General features: G+C 38.5%; 1 protein-coding gene across 6 annotated transcripts in view; it reads right to left on the bottom strand.

The window, feature by feature from the left end:
* LOC127419243 (protein NDRG3-like) overlaps nucleotides 1-22,150 on the bottom strand; it is a 109,054-nt gene extending 86,904 nt beyond the window's left edge. For 4 of the 6 annotated variants that reach the window (XM_051660496.1, XM_051660500.1, XM_051660502.1 and 1 more), the window contains exon 1: nucleotides 22,029-22,150. The gene's annotated coding sequence lies outside the window, so the exon portion shown is untranslated. Of the gene's footprint in view, nucleotides 1-6,200; nucleotides 6,311-15,678; nucleotides 15,760-22,028 lie in introns of all 6 variants that reach the window. The other 2 variants (XM_051660499.1, XM_051660498.1) reach the window with 2 other exon arrangements.
* Nucleotides 22,151-24,168: the final 2,018 nt, after the last annotated feature.

Genomic DNA, 24,168 nt, shown 5'->3' with positions numbered 1-24,168 from the left:
ACTGCGCCAGGCCAAAGAGAGGGCCAGGCATCCAGGCCGCATGCATCACTGGACACACACACACACACACACACACACACACACACACACAGGTACAGGTACAGGGACACTGCTATTGATATTCCACAGAGCTGGCAGGGAGAAGCCGACAGTGCGGCAGGAATTACCCAGCAAAGTCCAATACTTCTGCTGGCCTTGAATTATGACTAAACATTCTCATGTACACTGAAAATGTGTCAATCTGTCATCTACTCAACATTTCATAACTAAGCACTGTTTGTCAGTTTTGCACTAGCTTTCAGTAAAACAAATGTTGAGGAAAACAAAATCTTATGATTCCTTATGAGAGCAGTTTTCCATATGTGCCTAAACGGTCAAATACACTTCAAAATTCCACCAAAATGCCCATCTTGGTGAGGGATTATGTGAACACAGTTATTTTGAGTATGACTGAGTTATGTCTAAAGTGAACTTAAACAGTGGGAAAAGGGTGGACTTGTATTAAAACGTCTTACTAGTAAGTGTAAAAGTAACCTAATAATAGACCTGCTGCTGTCTCTGTGTGTGTCCGTAATATTAATCAAACAACCATAACAAACCACTCACTGCTCTTGACTAGATTGCTTTAGTAGTAGGGCTGGGCGATACGTAAAAAATATTTTTGCGATAATTGCCTTAAAATATCGCGATATCCGATTACATGTCAAAAATCATATTTCACTACAGACTACTGTAATTTTGGTTTTGTGACAATGTGTTGTGCGTGATGGATCTTGCTGCAATAGCATGATGTAAAAGTAGATCTCATTACATAGAAGTGTGAGCGCACCTGCTGTAAATGATGGCAATGGAGGCTTTTCTTTATTTGACAACCACGTAACAATTCAACCACCATTTGAAAATAACATCCTCCTCTACCCAGCACAGTTTACCTTTCTGAGAATTGAGTTGATTGCATAGGTATAATACTATTAGGAGGGGCATCTGTCACAATTTTAGAAAACATAAACAACAAAAACTTTGACATTACTACTTGTATTATAATGTAACCAATTCTTAAAATGTATTCTCTTCTCTCTGGACAAGTAACTTTTTTACTCGGACAAGTGAATGACCAATTTACTTGTCCAAAGGACAAGCACATCAAAATGCTTAATGTCGAGCCCTGATTGTCAGTGTTTAATTTCAGTTTAGTCAGCAATCTGGATCAAATAAATAAAAAATATATATATAATTTTTACAAAAATACAATAAAATAAAATCTCTCATACAATGTGCATACTTTGCAAATTTGTTATTATATAATGCACAATGCGAGCCCTCTGCAAATAACATATATAATAGCTGTTATGTTTTGCGTTTTCCCTATGCTGACGTATCGCTGTTTGGGCGGAGTAAAGCTTGCAAAAATGGCTTGAACAACCAGATGTATTTACACTTGACCAAGTTTCGTCCCAAACCACCTCCGACTCGAATCCTTCTTGAAGGGCATTTACGCTTGGTCTTTTCAGGATCGGATAGCAATCCAATAAGTGAAAATGCATGAAGTAACCAAGTGTAAATACCCCAATCGTTTTCCTCATGGGTAGCTAATACATGTTCTGTTTTAATGGTTTTATTTTAGGAAATACTTTTAATATTAAGAAACAAACTGGCCTGATGAAAAGAAAACAATATATGTTATGGAGTAGGGGGGAAAACATTTTTTACTAGAAGAACAGTCCCAAATAAGTAGTCTACTCATTGTAGAGTCAGTCATAATGTTTGAACTTAAGTTAATTTACATTTTTTGACAGCACCTTGAAGAAAAAAACAATGTCGACAATAAAAAATCGTAACAATTTTCATTGTTGAATAGTTGATCTCATTTAATGTAACATGAGATCACATTAATCTTTAATGATGACACTGCATCTGAGAAGAGGAAGAATTACACAGCTCACAGTCCAGATGCACTCTAAACTTTCCAAACAGCTTCAGGTGATGTAGATCACAAATTACAAGGGAATTATACAAAAACACAAAATAAGTAAATACAGAGCACTGTCGTTGTGGAATAAGTGGATCTGGAGCAAAACTTGCATGGCAGGCATCTTTAAAGGAAACACCCCGGCGTTACATCTTAAATGCAGTTATATTTAATGTGTTATAACTTTATTAAAGTTCAAATAATACGGCAGCAGATCATGTAAATAACTACAAACTCCGAAACTGTCATTTCTCTGTGCGGTCAGCGCCTCTTCTATGAGTTGGGCGAATGTCCCGATCTAAGGGGGAGAGATTGAAACTGCACCCGGCTGATGTACACTCTGACTCGGGACACTCATCCCTCGAGCACGCACGCTTAATGCAGTTAGATTATAACGTGATGGCTCGCGATTTATTGAATCATAATGTGTGTCACTGTGCATTTCTTATCGTGAAGAAAATTGGCAATACGCAGCTTTATTAATACGAGAGAGTTTGTTTTTTTGTGAGTTAAAGATGGATTGAAGTGAATAGAAAGGTGAGAGAGGGTAGTCTTCGCCCCACCATACACTGCAACAAAATATGTTTTTGATCTGTTTTTGTTTTGGCTTGTTTTCCAGTATAAATATCTAAAACTCCTTTACAACGTACATTTTATTTAGCAGCTATAATGCAGAAGAAAAAATTGTTATCTGAGAATGTTGAATATAAAAAATACAAATATATTAAAATATCTAAAAATCATTAAAAAAAGATGCATTGACCTGAGAAGCAGCATATAAGATATTTAGACTTGCTTTTAGAGAATAGATCTTGAATATAAGTTTATTTTGCCTTTACTGCACTCACAGAAGTATAACCACGTGAAAAAATACACTTATGTACAAAATACACGTATATTTAAGATACATTCTCTTAAAGCAAGTCCAAATATCTTATATGTTGCTTCTCAAGTAAATGTATCTTGTTTTAAGGATTTTTAGACAATTTTAAATGGAAAAAAAGACAAAAACACTTGATAACAATAGGATTTTTTGCAGTGAATTTCTTTACTGAATTAAATTTAATAAAAAAGTATTTTTTCCCTTTAATTCAGTGAATGTCAATTAGAGGTATTTTTAAAAGATGATTTTGTCCTCTTTATTGTTAGTAAGCACTTTTAATACAACCTTTTAAGTCGGGGCTCAAGCTGAATAATCGGTTAAGAGCTAATGATTGATCATTGTAATAATCACCAAACAGTCAAATAATTGTTCTAATAATCGTTAGATTAATCAATAAGCAAAATAATCATTAGTTGCAGCCCTATTTGTGAATCAGAGGAACGTTTGATCCTGAAGTTTTTGATTCTGGCTGATGGAATACGCGCTTCAGAGGAAGATATTAAATGAGCGCTCGATGGGAAGAAAATGCTGGATTTTCGTGAAGTTCATGAATGACATCTTTTTGAATGAGATATCTGCATATTTGCAGACAGTATATAATAGAAGTTTTATTGATATTTGCCTTTTATCATAAGAAGAGATACAGGGAACTCCTGAGGCTGATAGAATACGTGTTTCAGAGGTAAATAAATGAGCACTACACAGGATGCTGGATCTGCTCAAGTTGTGTGAGGTTGGTTTATTACATCCATTTAAACGAGATATGCAATATAGATATGATATAAGCACTTTAACATTATGAGCTCAAACGCGTCTCTGATATGCGGACGTTTAAATGACACTGTGTTGCACACAGTGCTACTATTGTTAGGGATGTGCGAGACTAGTCGACTAAACAGTTGTGATGCTGCTAGTCGACACTGGAATTACTAGTCGGTTAATATTTCCCCCCATTAAACTGATCATAATTTTTACACAATTACATTTGACTTTATATTTTTACAGAGGCTGCACTTAAATTACTGTCATATTAATGTTACATATTTTAAATAGAATTAATAATATAAATATTATTTTAAAAAAAGAGGATATCTGGAGCAGATACAGAGCTTCTTCCCTCTCTAACTCTTGGTGCGCACAGGAGAATGTCCTCTCACTAGACAAACAAACTCAGCAAAGTAGTTATAAAATCACTTCGGTGGCGCGGGAATCGGCTTTCCAAATGTTTGAAAGTCCCTATGGATGTTTTCACATTTGAGTCTTCTTTACATCTGTGCATGCTTGGATGTTATTTTTCCGCTGAGCGGGCTTTTTCAAGCGCAGGATAGACGCCTCAGGTGAGTCAAGTCCCGTCTTTCACCGGACCATGTCGACGGGTTAATTTTACTCATCAAAAAATGTATGCTTTTAAGTAGCCTAGAAAATAACTGTTTTAGACTAGGTATGCAATTTTTTGAATCTGCTGATTAAGAAGGCTATTTTCAACGAGGTGCAGACTGCTTAACATGTTAAACTATCTTTGATTCTGTGTGCACATCATGTTTAGAATACATTAGCTTTATTGTAGGCTACATCACAGGCCTATTTTTTCTATCCTATAGCTACTTTTATTTTTACATCGTAACTGTTATTGGTTAACGTTCTTTACCGAACAGCTGTCATATTAGATCAGTGGCTAATACACGAATGCACGTTGTGAAATACGCACAACTTTTCAGCGCATTTTTTTTCTCTCTCATAGATTTGGCTTAGTCTACCTGTTAATTATTTTCAACAATGTCCTGACTGTTTTAATATGTTAAGTAACTTTTACTTGGTGATTTCTCTTTAGAACAGGCTTTTAGGGTTGTTCCATTGATCCTGCACTATTCATTCAATTGTTTTCAATAAATGTCTATTAAATATTCGCTAATGTTGATTCAGTGAACGCGTGTCATGTTCTATATTTAATGTACAATGATCATAATTCAAGGTGAGCAGTCGCAGATAAATGCCCCTTTTCAGTGGAATTTAGCATCGGATTTGGAATAGATTAAGTATTTTAAATGGGTCGCATAATTTTTTTTTTATTTTTTTTTCTGTTTTCTGAAGATTGGTTTCTTTTTAGACTAGTCGGTTACAAAACTTCCATTTAAACGACAGTCAAATTAGTCAGCGCACATCCCTAATTATTGTAGTAACACGATGGGACGTAACAGCAAAACAAACCATCTCTGGTGTTTACATGTCTATCAATTCTCATGCAAGCAGGTGATTCAAAGCACCCTCAAGAAACAAACCAGCCAAAGAGGAAAATATATTTATAAATTAAAATTGATCTTATCGGTCGACCACTAAATGTAACATTAAATAAAAAATTAAAAATGTTTAAAATATCAAAGCATACAACTATTAATGTGTAATTTGACAAAGATCCAACCAGATCTTAATACACAACGAGGCGGTGAATTGGTACCAATTTGTCTTTTCATGCGAAAATGTACAAGTTATACGGACTGCCACTGTCGATAAATATGTTAGAGTAATCGAATGATTATTCTGCCAATTAATCGAGTAAACAGAAAAAAAAATATTTAATAACTCCAATGCATAAAGTTGTCGAGGTAGTCACATTTGGCTAAAATGTATTCACAGTAGACAGTGTTATGAATAATGACGGACTGACGGATGTCTTAAAAACCTCACGCTCAAGATTCTGAGAATATTAGTGAGTCAAAGATATCCATAAAATGCACAATACCACAGTATATTGATCACTTCATCTAACTCAGTGATAAAAAAATAAAATCACCATAAATTTAAAAACTGTCCTTGACACCCTGGTAGGTGCAGCAAAACTTCATGAAATGTCTCTCTACAAACCAGAGTCTATGCACACTGCATGAGTATGACACATATCAAACATACAGTATTCTGCTGCTAGGTGTGCTAACTGAAATATCAGTGTATTATAACAACTAGTTCAAACAGCAATGGCTTTATACACACAGCTGAAGTCAGAAGTTTACATACACTTTGGTTGAAGTCATTATAACTAATTTTTTATCCACTCCACAGATTTCATACTAGCAAACTATAGTTTTGGCAAGTCATTTAGGACATCTACTTTGTGCATGACATAAGTAATTTTTCCAACAATTGTTTACAGACAGATTGCTTCACTTTTAATTGACAATATCACAATTCCAGTGGATAAAAAATTTGCATACACTAAGTTAACTGTGCCTTTAAGCAGCTTGGAAAATTACAGAAAAGGATGTCACGCCTTTAGGCAGTTAGCCAATTAGCTTCTGATAGGATAATTGGAGTCAACTAGAGGTGTACCTGTGGATGTATTTTAAGGCCTACCTTCAAACTCAGTGCCTCTGAGCCAAGACCTCAGAAAAACATTGTGGACCTCCACAAGTCTGGTTCATTCTTGGGAGCAATTTCCAAATGCCTGAAGGTACCACATTCATCTGTACAAACAATAATATTAAAGTATGAACATCATGGGACCACGCAGCCATCATACCACTCAGGAAGGAGATGCACTCCGTCTCCTAAATATGAACGTAGTTTAGATCATCATCCCAACCATTAAGCATGGAGGTGGCAGCATCATGTTGTGTGGGTGCTTTGCTGCAGGAGGGACTGGTGTACTTCACAAAATAGATTGCATCATGAGGAAGGAAAATTATGTGGATATATTGAAGCAACATCTCAAGACATCAGCCAGGAAATTAAAGCTTGGTCGCAAATGGGTCTTCCAAATGGACAATGACCCCAAGCATACCTCCAAAGGTATTGGAGTGACCATCACAAAGCTCTGACCTCAATCCGATAGAAAATTTGTGGGCAGAACTGAAAAGGCATGTGCGAGTAAGGAGGCCTACAATCCCGACTCAGTTACACCAGTTCTGTCTGGAGGAATGGAACAAAATTCCAGCAAATTATTGTGAGAAGCTTGTGGAAGACCCAAAACGTTTTGACCAAAGTTAAAAACTCAAACGCAATGCTAACAAATATTAAGTGTATGAAAACTTCTGACCCACTGAGAATGTGATGAAAGAAATAAAAGCTGAAATAAATAATTCTCTCTACTATTATTCTGACATTTCACATTCTTAAAATAAAGCAGTGATCCTAACTGAATTAAGACAGGGAATGTTTTATACGATTAAATGTCAGGAATTGTGAAAAAATTAGTTTAAATATATTTGGTTAAGGTGTATGTGGACTTCAACTGTACACACACACACACACACACACACACACACACACACATTCCACTTGTACACATTCCTAGTGTATTGTATAATATAAAATAAATATAAAAATTAACACTGGCAGCTCACAGCTGCTGGTAGCCCATATACAAACTAGGGAACACATGAATTCCTAAATTTTAAAAATAAACATACATGTAAACATAAATTGACCATTTCAAATAAACATACCTGTACTTCAGTATATATAAATCAACCATCTCAATTAAACTTACCAGTACAGTAGCCCTCATTCAGAATGTAAAGTGCAATATCACTTAGGTCCGCTAATTCGTCTAAGATACTGTTGCGTGTCTCTTCATAGAGGTCGGGAACTACCTTGGTGCTGAAAAAAGTGCAAGACGGTAGTCTGTAATGTGGATCGAGTGCTTTCATAAGGTGGCGAAAGCCCACATCTCCAATCACCGAAAACGGCTTTGGCAATGAACACACCCACTGCCTTTGTTATTTTTTTGTGTCTCTCGGAACCAGTTGGGTATGTATGCTGGAAGGAATCAGCGAGGGACTGTTGCTTTTTGGATGACTGTATTGCCTGCTCTGCTATCCTGCTTTCAGACAGTGATATCACTGGGTGATGGCACCGCAGATGTGCAGTCATGTTGGAAGTGTTTCCATTTGAGTAGGCGACACGTGTAAAACAATGCTTGCACAGTAATTTTTTTATTTACCGTTTTTTCTTCCTCAGCATTATACTCAACGGCAAAACCAAAATGTCCCCACACCACAGCACTGCTGTGCCAATTAGCCTCATACTGCAGCCTCACTTCACCGCTCGCCATGTTAAAGTGTGAAATCTGACACCAGCATTGCAAGAATGGTTAAGGGCCCCCTAACTTTAGTGCATAGTTATTGGATATTTACTCGCGGGGAGTCGTTTACTCATCTCACGGAAATTATTTAAAACACAAAACCGAAAACATTCACTAGCATGTATTGAACCGTGGATGTTGCACTGAATGGTTCAATATTATATTGAGAATTGTGGCATCCCTAATAAATATATATAAAACTCAGCAAAAAAATAAATGTCTCTTTTTCAGGACACTGTATTTTAAAGATAATTTTGTAAAAATACAAATAACTTTACAGATCTTTATTGTAAATGGTTTAAACAATGTTTTCTGTGCTTGTTCAATGAACCATAAACAATTAATGAACATGCACCTGTGGAACGGTCATTAAGACACTAACAGCTTACAGACGGTAGGCAATTAAGGTCACAGTTATAAAAACTTAGGACACTAAAGAGACCTTTCTACTGACTCTGGAAAAACACCAAAAGAAATATGTTCAGGGTCCCTGCTCGTCAGCGTGAACATGCCTTAGGCATGCTGCATGAAGGCATGAGGACTGCAGATGTGGCCAGGGCAATAAATTGCAGTGTCCGTACTGTGAGACGCCTAAGACAGCGCTACAGGGAGACAGGAAGGATAGCTGATCATCCTCGCAGTGACAGACACGTGTAACAACACCTGCACAGGATCGGTACATCCGAATATCACACCTGCGGCACAGGTACAGGATGGCAACAACAACTGCCCGAGTTACACCAGGAATGCACAATCCCTCCATTAGTGTTCAGACTGTCTGCAATAGGCTGAGAGAGGCTGGACTGAGGGCTTGTAGGCCTGTTGTAAGGCAGGTCCTTACCAGACATCACCGGCAACAACGTCGCCTATGGGCAAAAACCCACCTTCGCTGGACCAGACAGGACTGGCAAAAAGTGCTCTTCACTGACGAGTCAAGGTTTTGTCTCACCAGGGGTCATGGTCGGACTCACGTTTGTCATTGAAGGAATGAGTGTTACACCGAGGCCTGTACTCTGGAGTGGGATCGCTTTGGAGGTGGAGGGTCCGTCATGGTCTAGGGTGGTGTGTCACAGCATCATCGGACTGAGCTTGTTGTCACTGCAGGCAATCTCAACACTGTGTGTTACAGGGAAGACATCCTCCTCCCTCATGTGGTACCCTTCCTGCAGGCTCATCCTGACATGACCCTCCAGCATGACAATGCCACCAGCCATACTGCTCGTCAGTGTTCTGCCATGGCCAGCGAAGAGCCCGGATCTCAATCCCACTGAACACGTCTGGGACCTGTTGGATCAAAGGGGGAGAGCTAGGGCCATTCCCCACAGAAATGTCCAGGAACTTGCAAGTGCCTTGGTGGAAGCGTGGGGTAACATCTCACAGCAAGGACTGGCAAATCTGGTGCAGTCCATGAGGAGTAGATGCACTGCAGTACTTAATGCAGCTGGTGGCCACACCAGATACTGATTGTTACTTTTGATTTTGACCACCCCCTTGTTCAGGGAAACATTATTCCATTTCTGTTAGTCACATGTCTGTGAAACAGTTTATGTCTTAGTTGTTTAATCTTTTTATGTTCATACAAATATTTAAACGTTAAGTTTGCTGAAAATAAAAGCAGTTGAAAGTGAGAGGACGTTTCTTTTTTGCTGAGTTTATATATCTGTTGGACGATATTATCGGCTGATATTAGCCTTTCACTGATATATCGGTATCGGCGTATATTTTACCGATATGCGCTGATATGAAAACTTTTTTTCAGAACATATAATGCAGAAAACAATGCTTTAGAACTGGTGTCATAACGTAGTTTGTCCAGCAGAGCATGGTCCGACTCATTGTTTACAGAGCTGACTCTGAACTGACGGTGGCTCTGCAGACGGCGCGGTGTTAAGCGGTGCGGAGTTAAGCGGTGCGGAGTTAAGCGGTGTCTTCTCGGTAAGTTGCTAACTAGTTTGTGAAATACATACTGGAAAGTTTATAAACAATGACCCCATCATTTTCCCTTCTCAAAATAACTAATATAACGTTAACCCTGTCCCTGACAACCATGTCACTCCTGTTTATCACAACTATATGTTAGCCAGCTACAGTTTGTCAGTGCAGTCAGTAATGTAGCAGATTGAAAGGTAAACATCAGAGCACCTTTTTGCAGCTCAACAGACAATGGTGCAGTGGTGGATTGTGTCTGTTGAGTGTTGATATCATGCTACGTTGTTACCTAGTTGATGAGACGCAATGCTGGAAAGTAAATAAAGTCCATCTTTTACTCTCCGTGACAACGAGCTCATAGCTAACTAGCTAACCACGTAGCTACTTTCATTGCTTGTCAGCTGAGTGGAAGCTAATGTGTAAACGTGTTTTCAACAAACTGGTCTGCTCAGGATTCACAGTTTGGTACCCCCTTCAACCGAACAATTCCAGTCATTGCATTTATAACATGTAAAAGTCTGGTTTTCCACCATTGAAAGTTTCCCCTGAACTTGTATAGCAGATTATGGTGTAACATCGCTGCCGCTGTTTAATTCTTGTCTCAGCAGGTGTAAATACTTCTTGTTTTACAACCTGCCAATAACTGACTGGCAGTATTAAAATAGCCAGCATTTGACTGATATTAAACAGTACTGATGTTTATTTAGCTATTTGTTTTATTTTTATTTATTCTTTATTTTAATGGTCAGCAATTGACTGACACTAAACAGTACTGATGTTTATTTAGCTATTTATTGTATTTTTATTTATTCTTTATTTTAATGGTCAGCAATTGACTGATACTAAACATACAGTACTGATGTTTATTAAGCTATTTATTGTATTTTTATTTATTCTTTATTTTCTCAGTGTTCATTTCTAGAATTTGTTGACAGTGTATAATAATAATGTCAAATGTTCTTTGATAAAAATATTTAAGAAAGCAGCCTTCTGAGTACCTTTGCATAGTCATATCAGTGCAAAATCAGTGAACAATCCACATAGAAAAGGTCTGTTTTCATTCCAGCTCAAAAATTAACTATATCGGCCACCATATCGGTAATCTGTGAATTTTCCCCCTCTAAAATTGGTATTGGTCTCAAATTCCATATCGGTCGGGCTCTTATATATTATATACACACACACCACTTTCTTAGGTACACCTGTACACCTACTTATTCATGCGATTAACTAATCAGCCAATCGTTTGGCAGCATTGCAATGTATAAAATCATGCAGATAAGGGTCAGAAGCTTCCGTTAATGTTCACATCAACCATCAGAATGGGGAAAAGATGGGATCTCTGTGATTTCGACCGTGGCATGATTGCTGGTGTCAGACGGGCTGGTTTGAGTATCTCAGAAACTGCTGATCTCCAGGAATTTTCACGCACAACAGTCTCTAGAGTGTAAAGAGAATGGTGCGAAAAAACAAAAACATCCAGCAACCGGCAGTTCTGTGGGTGAACACAGCTTGTTAATGACAGAGGTCAGAGGAGAATGGCCAGACTGGTCCAAGCTGATAGGAAGGTGACAGTAACCCAAATAAACACGTTAAACCAGTGCTATGCAGAAAAGCATTTCTGACCATACAATACATCGAAAATTGCCACAGCAGCAGAAGACCCCTCCGGGTATCACTACTGTCAGCTAAGAACAGGAAAATGAGGCTTCAGTGGGCACAGGCTCACCAAAACTGAAGGGTAGACGATTGGAAAAACATCGTCTGGTCTGACGAATCTCGATTTCTGATGCGACATGCAGAGGGTAGTGCCAGAACAACATGAACCCATGGATCTATCTTGCCTTGTGTCAACGGTTCAGGCTGGGGGTGGTGGTGTAATAGTGTGGGGAATGTTTTCTTTGTACACATTAGGCACCTTAATACCAACTGAGCATCCTTTAAATGCCACAGCCAACCTGAGTATTGTTGCTGACCAAGTGCATCCCTTTATGACCACCATCTACCATCTTCTAATGGCTACTTCCAGCAGGATAACGCGCCATGCCCCAAAGCATGTCATCTCAAACTGGCTCCAGCAGCCGACAAATCTGCAGCAACTGCGTGATGCTGTCATGTCAGCGTGGCGCAGATTCTCTAAGGAATGTTTCCAGCATATTGTTGAATCCATTCCACGGAGAATTCACAGGCAAAGGAGGGTCCTACCCATTATTAGAGAGGTGTACCTAATAAAAGTCGGTGAGTGTGTATATACAGTACTGTGCAAATTCTTAGGCACATAAGATGTTTCACAAAAGCATTTGTCTTATGATGGTTATTTACATCTTCAGCTTTAGTGTGTCAATAGGAAATATAAATGTTAAGACTCCCAAACATTACTTTTGCAAATAGAAAAGATTAGAATAGAAGAACGGGGAGCCCTGCAACAGATGTCATGGCCCCCACAAATCCCCACACTGAACATCATGTCAATCTGAGATTACATATAGAGACAGAAGCAATTGAGACAGCCTAAATAGATAGAAGAACTGTGGTGAATTCTCCAAGAAGCTTGGAACATCCTATCTGCCAACAACCAAGAACTGTGTCAAGGTGTCCCTGGGAGAATTGGTGCTGTTTTAAAGGCAAAGGTGGTCACACCGAATGTTGATTTAGCTTTTTTACATTTACTGGACTTTGTATGACATTAAGTGATAAATGAAAACTGTCATTATTTTTGAAGACATCCTCACTATGCAAAATTTTTCACAAGTGCCTAGAACTTTTGCACGGTACTGTGTGTGTGTGTGTGTGTGTGTGTTTATGCATGTGTATATATATATATATATATATATATATAGTGGTACTAACCCTCGGGTGTTCTGCAAAAGCAGTAGGATGTGTCAGAAGGTTTTTAACAAAGTTGCTGCTGTTTCCCCCTTTGGCTTGAAATTGCTGTTGGCATTCACGGCAGATGGGTTTTCCATTGTCGATAGGCTTTCCGGTCTCATCAGGCAACAATCCAAAATAATTCCAAATCTTGCTACGTGAAGTGTTTTTTTTAAAGATTCTTACTCCCCTAAAGTTTTATTTAAATTCATATTATGCATTAGGAGACATGATCGCCAAATTAACTTGTTGGGATTCAGACGCGTGTTTGAAGCATAGAAACACCACACAATAAAGCAAAGAGTACCATATAAGGGGCAAATTCAACAGCATTTTGCACCCTTAAAGGGCAATGTGTGAAGGGGACGCCACTCGAAAAGACTACATTTTTAAATGTTATTACAGACATAGGTCTGATACAAATGAATATTTTTCTACCGTACGTGCAACATTACTTATGGTACAATAGTACTGACTAGGGATGTGCACGAGTAGTTGAATATATTCGAGTACTCGTTCTGCAATAATTATTCGAATAGTAAAAATAAACACAAACTAAAACTGTCAGTTATAACAGAATGCACTGAGTGGCGCTATTAAATGTGGACACAAGTTGATCACATTTGTTGAGCAAGCTGTTCTGTCAGTACATATAGACGGACGCCAAAAAAGCGGGTTATTGCGAGAATGTGGCTTACTGTGAGAAAGCTGGCACCTGTATGTACTGGATAAGCGGTTTACACTTTACTCTCGTATATGTGCAGCTCGACAGAAAGCAGCATCCCCGTAGCAATGTAATCCCCGCAACGCTTCTGTAAACAACAAACATGGCATCCGAGAAAGACTTTGCTAGCTGAGGTAAGGGACATTCCATCATTTAAACTGGTGTGTATAAATTAGTATAGTTTACTGAGCATGTGGATACGTTTGTTTTTCTCAACAAAAACATGATACACAACATAAACATAACTATTATATGCCGAGTGTTTGTACACGTCCTGTACGTTAACTGCGTCAGTCTACTTCATTAGCGGTTTCTTTTTCTTTGCGTGAGCTTAAATGCTTTCATTCTATACTTTTTTTTGTTTTCACGCATTGCTTGTTTAAATATTTTCAATAACAAAAAAAACCACAGGCCGTGATATAAGCTTGTTTTGGATATTAGAAGTTGTTTTTTTTAATGGTGATGCAACCTTTAACAAAAAAAATAATTTTACAATGTCTTTTTCTCATTTATTACCTTCATTTAAATAATAGAATATTCAAATATTCGTTTTTATAAGCTTATATATTCAAATACCAAATTATTGATGAATGCCCATCCCTAGTATTGACGGCACTACTATTTAAAAAATGACTGTGGCACCGCCAGTATTTTGAAGCTGTAGCATCTCGATTGTACCATAGCACCAGTATACTGTGCAACTCTAATATATATATAGTTTCATGTTTATCGTTTACATGCCTAATTTGTACAATTTATAATATTTACATTCATTTGTAGAACAAGTGCTAAAACGGTACTGTCTCTTTAAGAATAGCAGCAGCTCAGCAACCACGTCAGTGATTTGACTGAGCACGTATTAATGAATGGCTTCTTTACTGCATCCATGCTATGCGTGACTAGAATTAAATCTTTATTTGTTGTTGTTTTTGATCAACAACTGACTGTAAAGAACAGAAAGTGTATTAAAAGAGACAGTATTCAATGACAAATGGGTTGTGTGGATCTTGTCTTTGGCCACACATTGGAACGAGACTTCTACTCTCAACAACCAGTGAAAGGATCTCGTGCTGAATTTCTTTGCCACTACACTACTCAATCCCTGGTGAGTGAAATCTGAACATTTAACTGCCAGTGTCTATTCACAGACACTTTTAGTCGTATAGCACGAAATATGGCGATTTACTCACATTAGAGAAAGCTGCGCTGCGGAATATCAGTATCAAGATCATTCGAATGAACATTGCGACATATCGGAAAATCGATATTTTTTTTACCCAGTCTTAGTTCTATTTGAAGAAGGGGTTGAGAATGAATAACAAAGGGGTTGGAGAGTCACATGACAAGACAGATCATTAAAAGGTGCCAGAAACTTTTAAGTAGCTAAATGGAAAACAAACTCCCACATGCTGCTTCATGATGTGCATTTGATACTTGCTTTTCCCTTTTTGTGTGCCTTTGTCATTTAGCTGTAACTGTAGTTACAGCTAAAGTGCCATGGGAGCAAGTCCTGAGGGGTGCCAGCCTGGGCCTGTCAAAGCAATTATTAATTTCAGCTCAGCCAACTTTGCAATTATGGCTTTTACAGAAGCAAACACATTAAGATGCAAACACTGAGAAACTATACCTTACTATATTTACCAAGTATCTGTAAAACTAGATGCCCCCTTTCTAATAACTCCCTAGTTTTATTCTCTATATTATAAGGTGGCTTCATCTATTGTTTCTAAACAACGTTTTTTAGCTTTACTTTTATGTTGATTGCTGTTTAAATGTTAAATGATGCCATTTAATCAATTATGCACCTCATATCAACAAATATTGAAAATAAGGCTAATGATATCAACACTACAAGCATAAATGTTCATTGGTGCTACATCAGAAGGGTGGCGTGGCATGCAAATATCAAGGTAATGTTATGTTGTATTGTTAACAGCACTAAAGCTATTGGGAAGCAATGTGAGGCATGTGGTGTCGGGTTCTCATTTAGCCTAATTTAGTGCATGACTAAGACTAATCTACTACACGCTGTGCCACCTTGTCAGTCTTTCCAAGATCAAACAATCGGGGCTTACTGACACATGCTCATGATTGAAATGATATTCAACTACAGGCAGGATTCAGATCCAAACGACCTGTCATGCCAGCTGGTTTTAGTTGTTAGCTCTGAAAAAGTCAGTGCAGATGGATTAGGGAGTCAATTAAACGACTCAAACGACTTTACTCACAGCTCATTAGAAGAATAAAGTGTGTAGCAACATTCTGATGGCAGGCTTGAGCATCAGGACAAAGTGAGGAGCTATTTTTTCCTGAAAAAGACAATCCAATTTCGATTATGAAATACTGCAGCAAAGGGATGGGAATCATAAGAAATGTAATGATTCTGGTTGATTCCACTTGTCAATTCTGGTTTTCCATTAAAGATTCTTTTAGTATTGAGGAAGAAATATTTGGAAATGCATTCATATGATTTATTGCCCTAAGCAGTCTGCTGCATATGATGAGATGATTTAACTTTTTAACAGAACAGACTCTTACTAAAAATGTGCTGAAACAGACTTTTTAATTAAGATATTTTATTCATTCATTCTTTCTCTCATTCATTTTTTTTATATATAAAATATCACTAACTTCAACAACCCATATCAACAACCATCCACTATTACTCTGATTTAAGTCTCAAAAGCCTTTGGTTCAATATGCTTTTCATTCACTAAAAAGAACCGGCAAGTAAGATTACTTAACTCAGAAGGTTGTGCTGTTTGTTTTTCGGTGTAGCTGTTTATTCGTTCACGACACAGACTGCACTGGTCAGGCTGTATGTTTCCTGCTGTAAATTCAAAAGAACTGACAAGCAATCTGTTCGTAAATCGGACTACACTGGTAACACTGTACATTAAAAAAGAACCAGCTCATATACGATTGAATCATTCAGGATTCGACTACACTGGTCACACTATATATTTAGTAGGGATGCGTCCACTATTTTAGTAAACTATAGTTTTGGCAAGTCGTTTAGGACATCTACTTTGTGCATGACACGAGTAATTTTTCCAACAACTGTTTACAGACAGATTGTTTCACTTTTAATTGACTAAATTTTGGGTTGCCCCCTGATAGTCGACCAAATGTTAGTCGACAAGAAGAGTCTTGGTTGACCAAGTTTTGATTGGTCTGTTTGTAAAAAAAAAATAAAAAATAAATAACTGCACAGGAAACCGACGAACACCGGTATTACCGCTGGTTGGACGCTAGCAGAAGGATAACCAAGTGAAAAAATACAATTCTATACAAAATATACTTATATTCAAGATCTATTCTCTAAAAGCAAGTCTAAATATCTTATATGCTGCTTCTCAGGTGAATGCATCTTTTTTTAAAGGATTTTTAGATATTTTAATCTTTTTGTATTTTTAATATTCAACATTCTCAGATAACAATTTTTTCTTCTGCAGTATAGCTGCTAAAGTAAATGTACATTGTTTTAAAGGAGTTTTAGGTATTTATATTGGAAAACAAGCCAAAACAAAAATAAATCAAAAACGTATTTTGTTGCAGTGTATGATGGGGTGAAGACTACCCTCTCTCACCTTTCTATTCACTTCAATCCATCTTTAACTCACAAAAAAACAAACTCTCTCGTATTAATAAAGCTGCGTATTGCCAATTTTCTTCACAATAAGAAATGCAGTGACATTATGATTCAATAAGTCGCGAGCCATCACGTTATAATCTAGCTGCATTAAGCGTGCGTGTTCGAGGGATGCGCGTCCCGCGTCAGAGTGTACATCAGCCGGGTGCAGTTTCAATCTCTCCCCCTTAGATCGGGACATTCGCCCAACTCATAGAAGAGGCGCTGACCGCACAGAGAAATGACAGTTTCGGAGTTTGTAGTTATTTACATGATCTGCTGCCGTATTATTTGAACTTTAATAAAGTTATAACACATTAAATATAACTGCATTTAAGATGTAATGCCGGGGTGTTTCATTTAAAGATGCTCGAGATGCTAGTTTTGCTCCAGCTCCACTTATTCCACAACGAGAGTGCTTCTGTATTTACTTATTTTGTATTTTTGTATAATTCCCTCGTAATTTGTGATCTACATCACCTGAAGCTGTTTGGAAAGTTTAGAGTGCATCTGGACTGTGAGCTGTGTAATTCTTCCTCTCCTCAGTCAGGCGCGAGCTGCAGTGCTGCTCTCGCTCGTCATCATTACAGTTTAATGTGATCTCATGTTACGTTAAATGAGATCAAACGACTATTCAACAACGGAAATTTTTGTAGACAATTTTTTGTTGTAGAAGTTGTCAATAACGTCGACTAATCATTTCAACCCTATTCACAATTAATGTAAATTGATTTAATTGTACAGTGTAGGGTATTAACATAAAACTTGCAAATGTGTGGCAAAAGGCATGAAATATCGATGATCAGGGCTGCGTTTCCCAAAAGCATCGCAAGCTTAAGTTGATCGTAGATGGTTTCTACAATCTACTTAGGCTTACACTGTTTTTGGGAAAAGTAGCACAGATCGATATTGATCAGTCACAGTGTTAAAATGTCGCTGATCGTATCGGCCTCAAATTTGAAAACCTTTACAAAACTTTACAAAAAAAAAAAGTCTTTTTTTTTTTTTTTTTAAATGGAAGCAGTTCTGAATAACAGCCAGTTCTTGTTCCCAACTCTACTTCCATGTCTTGCTGGATTGCTGTCTGACAGCTACTGTGCTCTTGCAAAGTGATCCGATAGGTGCTGACAGATAAACAACATCCCTGCCCAAGAGGTACCTCTGCTGAACCAGTCTGCCACTCTAGGAATCCAGTCGAGGCCATGAGCTCTGACATCCCTTGGGGAACGCTACCAAAAATAGAAGCAGCCGTGGATTGATGGAGAGCTGTGGGGAGCACAGCCAATGGAAATTAAGGAACAAGAGAAAACACACAACAGCTGTCACCCATTGAGAGGTTGTTGGCATAGTATGGGATGAGCCGAGTAAACCAATCAATAGAACAACAGTTAAAACAAGGGTGATCTGTCCAGAGATGTGGTTCTGTAATCTGTCTTTTCTGTTAACTTTCAAGACCTCCAAACTCGAACAGAAAAACATTAATGTAGACTACAGCATCCAAACACAAATGTTGGCTCTTTCCATTACTCTGGGAAGTAGAGTGCAGTGGGAGTTTTCTTGTTGAACAAAACCAAATGATGCTCAGCACACAGACTACACTAAGTTGGCCCACTTACAACTCAATGTAGTTCTCTTCTCATTAAAGACATGCAGGACCTCTTCATGTTACAGGTTGTTGACGTATCACAAGGAAATACTATGACATACAGAGTTTGGTCTGGTCACATTTCTAATATGACTCCCAGGAAACAGTTTCAAAATCCATCCGTGTCCAAATCGCGCACTGTATTTGATGAAGGACGCACTTCTCTACCAATAAAACCATATGTTCTTGAGGCCAGGGGAGTGAGGTTTTTTTAAACATACGGACATTCTTCATCCTGGGATGTGGATATTGACCAGTGACCCGAATGTATGACTTAAGAACAACATCTGCAAATATAATCCACACTGGTTTTGTTAAACATTTAAGCACAACTTTCTTAATATATATATAGCACTTTAGTGGTCAACCACTATATTGCCGATATTCTGCATTTTTTAATTATCGGCATCGGCCGGTAAATTTCCCCTTTGGCTGATTTGTTTCTTGAGGGCCCTGCGAATCAGCTGCTTGCATGTGAAGCGACTGAGATATGTAAACAACCAGTCACGGTTCGTTTTGTTGTTACGTCCCATCGTGTTACTGCAATAATAGACCAGTGTGCAACACAGTGTCATTTAAACGGTCTGCATATCAGAGCTGCGGCAGACGCGTTTGAGCTTGTCTGTTTCATTCTCCCTCTCTCTCTTCAACAGTTCCCTGTTACTTTTAACTGTCTTGTCTAATGATAAAAAGGCAAATATTAGTAAAACTAATATCATATACCGTCTGCAAATATGCACATATCTCGTTTAAACAGATGTAATAAACAAACCTCACACAACTTGAGCAGATCCAGCATACTGTGGAGCGCTCAATTATTTACCTCTAAAACACGTATTCTACCAGCCTCTCCTCAGCAGTTCCCTGTAACGTTTCTAATGATAAAAAGGCAGGTTTAAAAAAAAAAAAAAAAAAGTTTAAAAAGATGTAACTCACAAAAATCCAACGTTTTCTTCCCATCGAGCGCTCATCTAATATCTTCCTCTGAAGCGTGTATTCCATCAGCCAGAATCAAAAACTTCAGGATCAGGATCCAAATTTCCTCTGATTCATAAATCATGATGGTCAGTCCGTGACAATACAAGCAGGTGATCCAGGCCGTATAAACTGTCAGTAGATTGTTGCTCACGCTGGACACACGGGAGCGTGTGAGTGCAACTTCAAAGTAAAAGCGCTTCAAGTGTGCTATAAGTAAATTTCTTAATCACTATGCACTGTATGTACAATTGGTTTGATTCTGTATTTTTTGAGAAAATGCGACTGCTAACGTGGACATGCCATCCATGGTTGCTGGACTACTGTGTGTACTGTTATTTCCTTCTTCCTAATATATGAACAATTTCTTCTTGTGCAAATAAATTACTACAATTTGATGACTAAACAGAAATCAGAAGAAACTGCGATCTACCATTTTAAATACAATATTATTTTTTTAGATTCTTTTTATACAAAGTTAAAATTTAGTGTGAAATTGAGTAAATATAGTGCTTTATATATATATATATATTTTAGCGATTTTATGTTTGTTATTTACTATATTAAATTGTGTGATATATTGGCATAGTATCAGCCACACTGCTCTCTGGATATTGGCATCGGCCATTAAAAACCCATATCGGTCGATCACTAGCATTTAAATTTGAGCCATCCGACTCAGGGTTCACCAGTTGTTTTTTTTTTAATCTAGCTTTTGAACGTGACTTCACCCAAGCTTGGGATCATTAAATGTCCAATGAATCCAGGTATCTCTCACTTGCTGTTCAATGAACACTAAAGATTCTCTCAAAAAACTCCATTAGCATGAAGTTTTTAGCATACTATTTAGTAGGGAAGTATTAATATTCAGACGCAGCATGTGTGTCTACTGTCCGAGTGTTCCATGAGAATAAAACAGTCTACATGATGTCTGTTTTGGTAAACATAGCACAAAATTGTAAGGCAGAACTGTCCTCACCAGGACACAGAAATGAGCAAGCTCCTCAAAACACACATGTAAAGGATTGCTTGCTTGCCAAACAATGTGCCATGTCAGGATGCATCCGAAAAGTTGCCCTTGTGGCATCTGTAATAAAGCAGCTCAGTGATTTAGTGCAAAAAGGCTTTGCAGTCATTTAACACATCTCTATGACAAACTTAAATGTGTCTAAATTTGATGACGCCATGACTGAGAAGTGTGGCAGACTGATTAGCACCGTTTAAGTCAAATAAATGAGGAAAATAGTAATGGTCTGGTTTGAAAGAATTGTGCTTTGGCCAGGGGCACCTACTTGATATATTTAATATCCATTCTGGTTAAATATTTCAGAGCAAATCATACGACTTATTACTGAGGACCCCTAAGTTTAGGTGATGTTTACTTTCCAAACTACTTTAATATTAAAGCATGACTAGGATAAGTTTAGTATAAAACTGTGCTTATAAAGAAAACGAGGTTGTTGTACTTGTGCATTTGGACTGTAATGTCACTAATCATTTGGTTTTGCTGGTGATTTGTTGTTTCACGTGCAGTACTTTGGGTAACTGGGCTAGCAGCACTTTTATAAAACAAGTGCAGAGATGCCCTAGGAGCTGCCCTGTGCCAACCAGGACAATTGTGCTGGGAGTATTTTCCCCATAAAGAACTGATCTGTGATCTGCAGTTGTGGACTTTCTTGGTGAAACCCAAAAGAACACATATAAACCACTGTAACAGTGGAAATATGAAACAGGAGTGATATAATAACAGACTTCAACAAAGAAAGCTATGAAGTCCATTTCCACCCATTCTGTATGCAACATATTTAAACAACTGGGCAAATGACACCACGTCAGAAATATCGGACTGTCTCAACCTGAGGAGAGCGAAGTCCAAACGTCAGATCCTGAATAAAGTGCTCGGAAGTTGAGCTGAACAGTTCAGACAGCTTTTAACGCACATCGACCACAAATAAAAATAAACATTAATGAAATCTACCCACTTTCCTCGAATAGTCCCAGTATAAAACCACTCCTTACTGACCAGACTTGACTGGACTAGCTGGTGTCGGTCTCTCCCAAACATCCAGGCTTACAGCACTGATGAAGGAATCATACTATGACTTGCCTCCATGTGTTAACTTAACAAAACGACTATATTTTCAACGTTACAGGCAGAGCGTACGTTAATAATGCGTTATGTCTGGTTTGTTCGTTGTCTCGCGCTAGCCTGCTGTTAGCTCGCGTGCAGCACACAGTCCGTTACGAAGTAGTGACGACTTCAGGACAAATGTTCAAACACTACGATTACAAAAATAAATAATATATATATATATATCATCACTTACCGTTCGCAAAGATCAAAACGTGCTGGATAAAATGGGGCCCGAGCGACTTCCACAGCGTACTATAATCAGTGGAGTGCGAGACTAGTGTGTGTGTTGGCTGTGCTCTAGTTGCTTCCTTTCGCTGATGGAGGAGGAGCTCACGAGAGCTGACAGCCAGACAGATAGCACGTGAACGGTCAAACACACGCGCACAGCCTCTGGACTGTCTGGACTCAAGCGCTGTTACGACTAAAGAGAAACAAAGTCCACTTTTAACTTTTGTTGTCAAAGAGTAAACTGTGACGGGCGTTGGGAGGATAATGTTTTAAAACCCCTGTGTGTATAAAAGACTGTGTGTATGTGCCTAATATCAGGTTTCTCTACGGGGATTCTTACTGCAATACCTATGTTGTAAACTGCTGTGGATAAAAGCTTGCTATTTACAGTACTCATAAACCTGAACACTTGTATCTATATGCAATTGCATAAATAGATCACAGAAAAAAACACATTTCAACCCACATGTGTGCTAGGGGTATCTACACACACTCCCTTTAAATGCAAAAATAGCAAACTAAATGTAAAAACAATTATACAATCGAAACAATTAAATACAAGTTACTGAAAAAAAAAATATATATATATGTATATACACACACACACTCACTGAGAACACCTGTACACCTACATATTCATGTGATTTTCTAATCAGCCAATCGTGTGGCAGCAGTGCAATATACATACAATCATGCAGATACGGGTCAGGAGCATCAGTTAATGTTCACATCATCAGAATGGGGAGAAATGTGATTTCAGTGAAATGGAGCGTGGCATGATTGTTGGTGCCACATGGGCTGGTTTGAGTATTTCTGTAACTGCTGATCTCCTGGGATTTTCATGAACAACAGTCTCTAGAGTTTACTTGGAATGATGCCAAAAACAACCAGCGAGTGGCAGTTCTGTGGAAGAAAAAGCCTTGTTGATGACACAGGTCAACAGAGAATGGCCAGACTGGTTCGAGCTGACAGAAAGGCTACTCTGATGTACCCTCTGTACAACTGTGGTGAGAAGAATATCATCTCAGAATGCACAACATGTTGAACCTTGAGGTGAATGGGCTACAACAGCAGAAGACCATGTTGGGTTCCACTTCTGTCAGCCAAGAGCAGAAATCTGAGGCTGCAGTGGGTCTACCATCTGTGTACCTCAGCAGAAATCCAGATTCAGCAGAACAGGTGATTGTTTTTCCAGTCTTAAACTGTCCAGTTTTGGCGAGCCTGTGTCCACTGCAGCCTTAGTAGACCATCCGCCTCAAGGTCCGACATGTTGCGCATTCTGAGATGCTATTCTGCTCACTACAATTGTACAGAGCGGTTATCCGAGTTACCGTAGACTTTGTCAGTTTGAACCAGTCTGGCCATTCTCTGTTGACCTCTCTCATCAACAAGGCATTTTCTGTCCGCAGATCTGCCGCTCACTGGATGTTTTTTGTTTTTGGCACCATTCTGAGTAAACTCTAGTTACTGATGTGTGTAAAAATACCAGGAGATCAGCAGTTACAGAAATACTTAAACCAGTCCGTCTGGCACCAACAATCATGCCACGGTCCAAATCACTGAGATCACATTTCTCCCCATTCTGATGATGTGAACATTAACTGATGCTCCTGACCTGTATCGGCATGATTTTATGCATTGCACTGCTGCCACACGATTGGCTGATTAGATAATTGCATAAATATGTAGGTGTACATGTCACTGAGTGTATATACAGTACATAGACCGATCAGCCACAACATTAAAACCACCTGCCTAATATTGTGTAGGTCCCCCTCCTGCCACAAGAACAGCTCTGACCCGTCAAGGCAAAGACTCCTCAAGACCTCTGAAGGTGTCCTGTGGTATTTGGCATCAACACGTTAGCAACAGATCCTTTAAGTCCTGTAAGTTGTGAGGTGGGGCATCCATGGATCGGACTTGTTGGTCCAGTACATCCCACAGATGCTCAGTCAAATTGAGATCTGGGGAATTTGGAGGCCAAGTCAACACCTTGAACTCGTGGTCATGTTCCTCAAACCATTCCTGGACAATTTTTGCGCATGTGGCAGGGCACATTATCCTGCTGAAAGAGGCCACTGCCATCAGAGAATATCGTTGCCATG

The sequence above is a fragment of the Myxocyprinus asiaticus genome, chromosome 28, assembly GCF_019703515.2.
Source record: "Myxocyprinus asiaticus isolate MX2 ecotype Aquarium Trade chromosome 28, UBuf_Myxa_2, whole genome shotgun sequence".
In the NCBI taxonomy this organism is placed as follows: Eukaryota; Metazoa; Chordata; class Actinopteri; order Cypriniformes; family Catostomidae; genus Myxocyprinus; species Myxocyprinus asiaticus.
The sequence above is the reverse complement of the archived record's forward strand: the minus strand, read 5'-3'. Positions and strand labels throughout refer to the sequence as shown.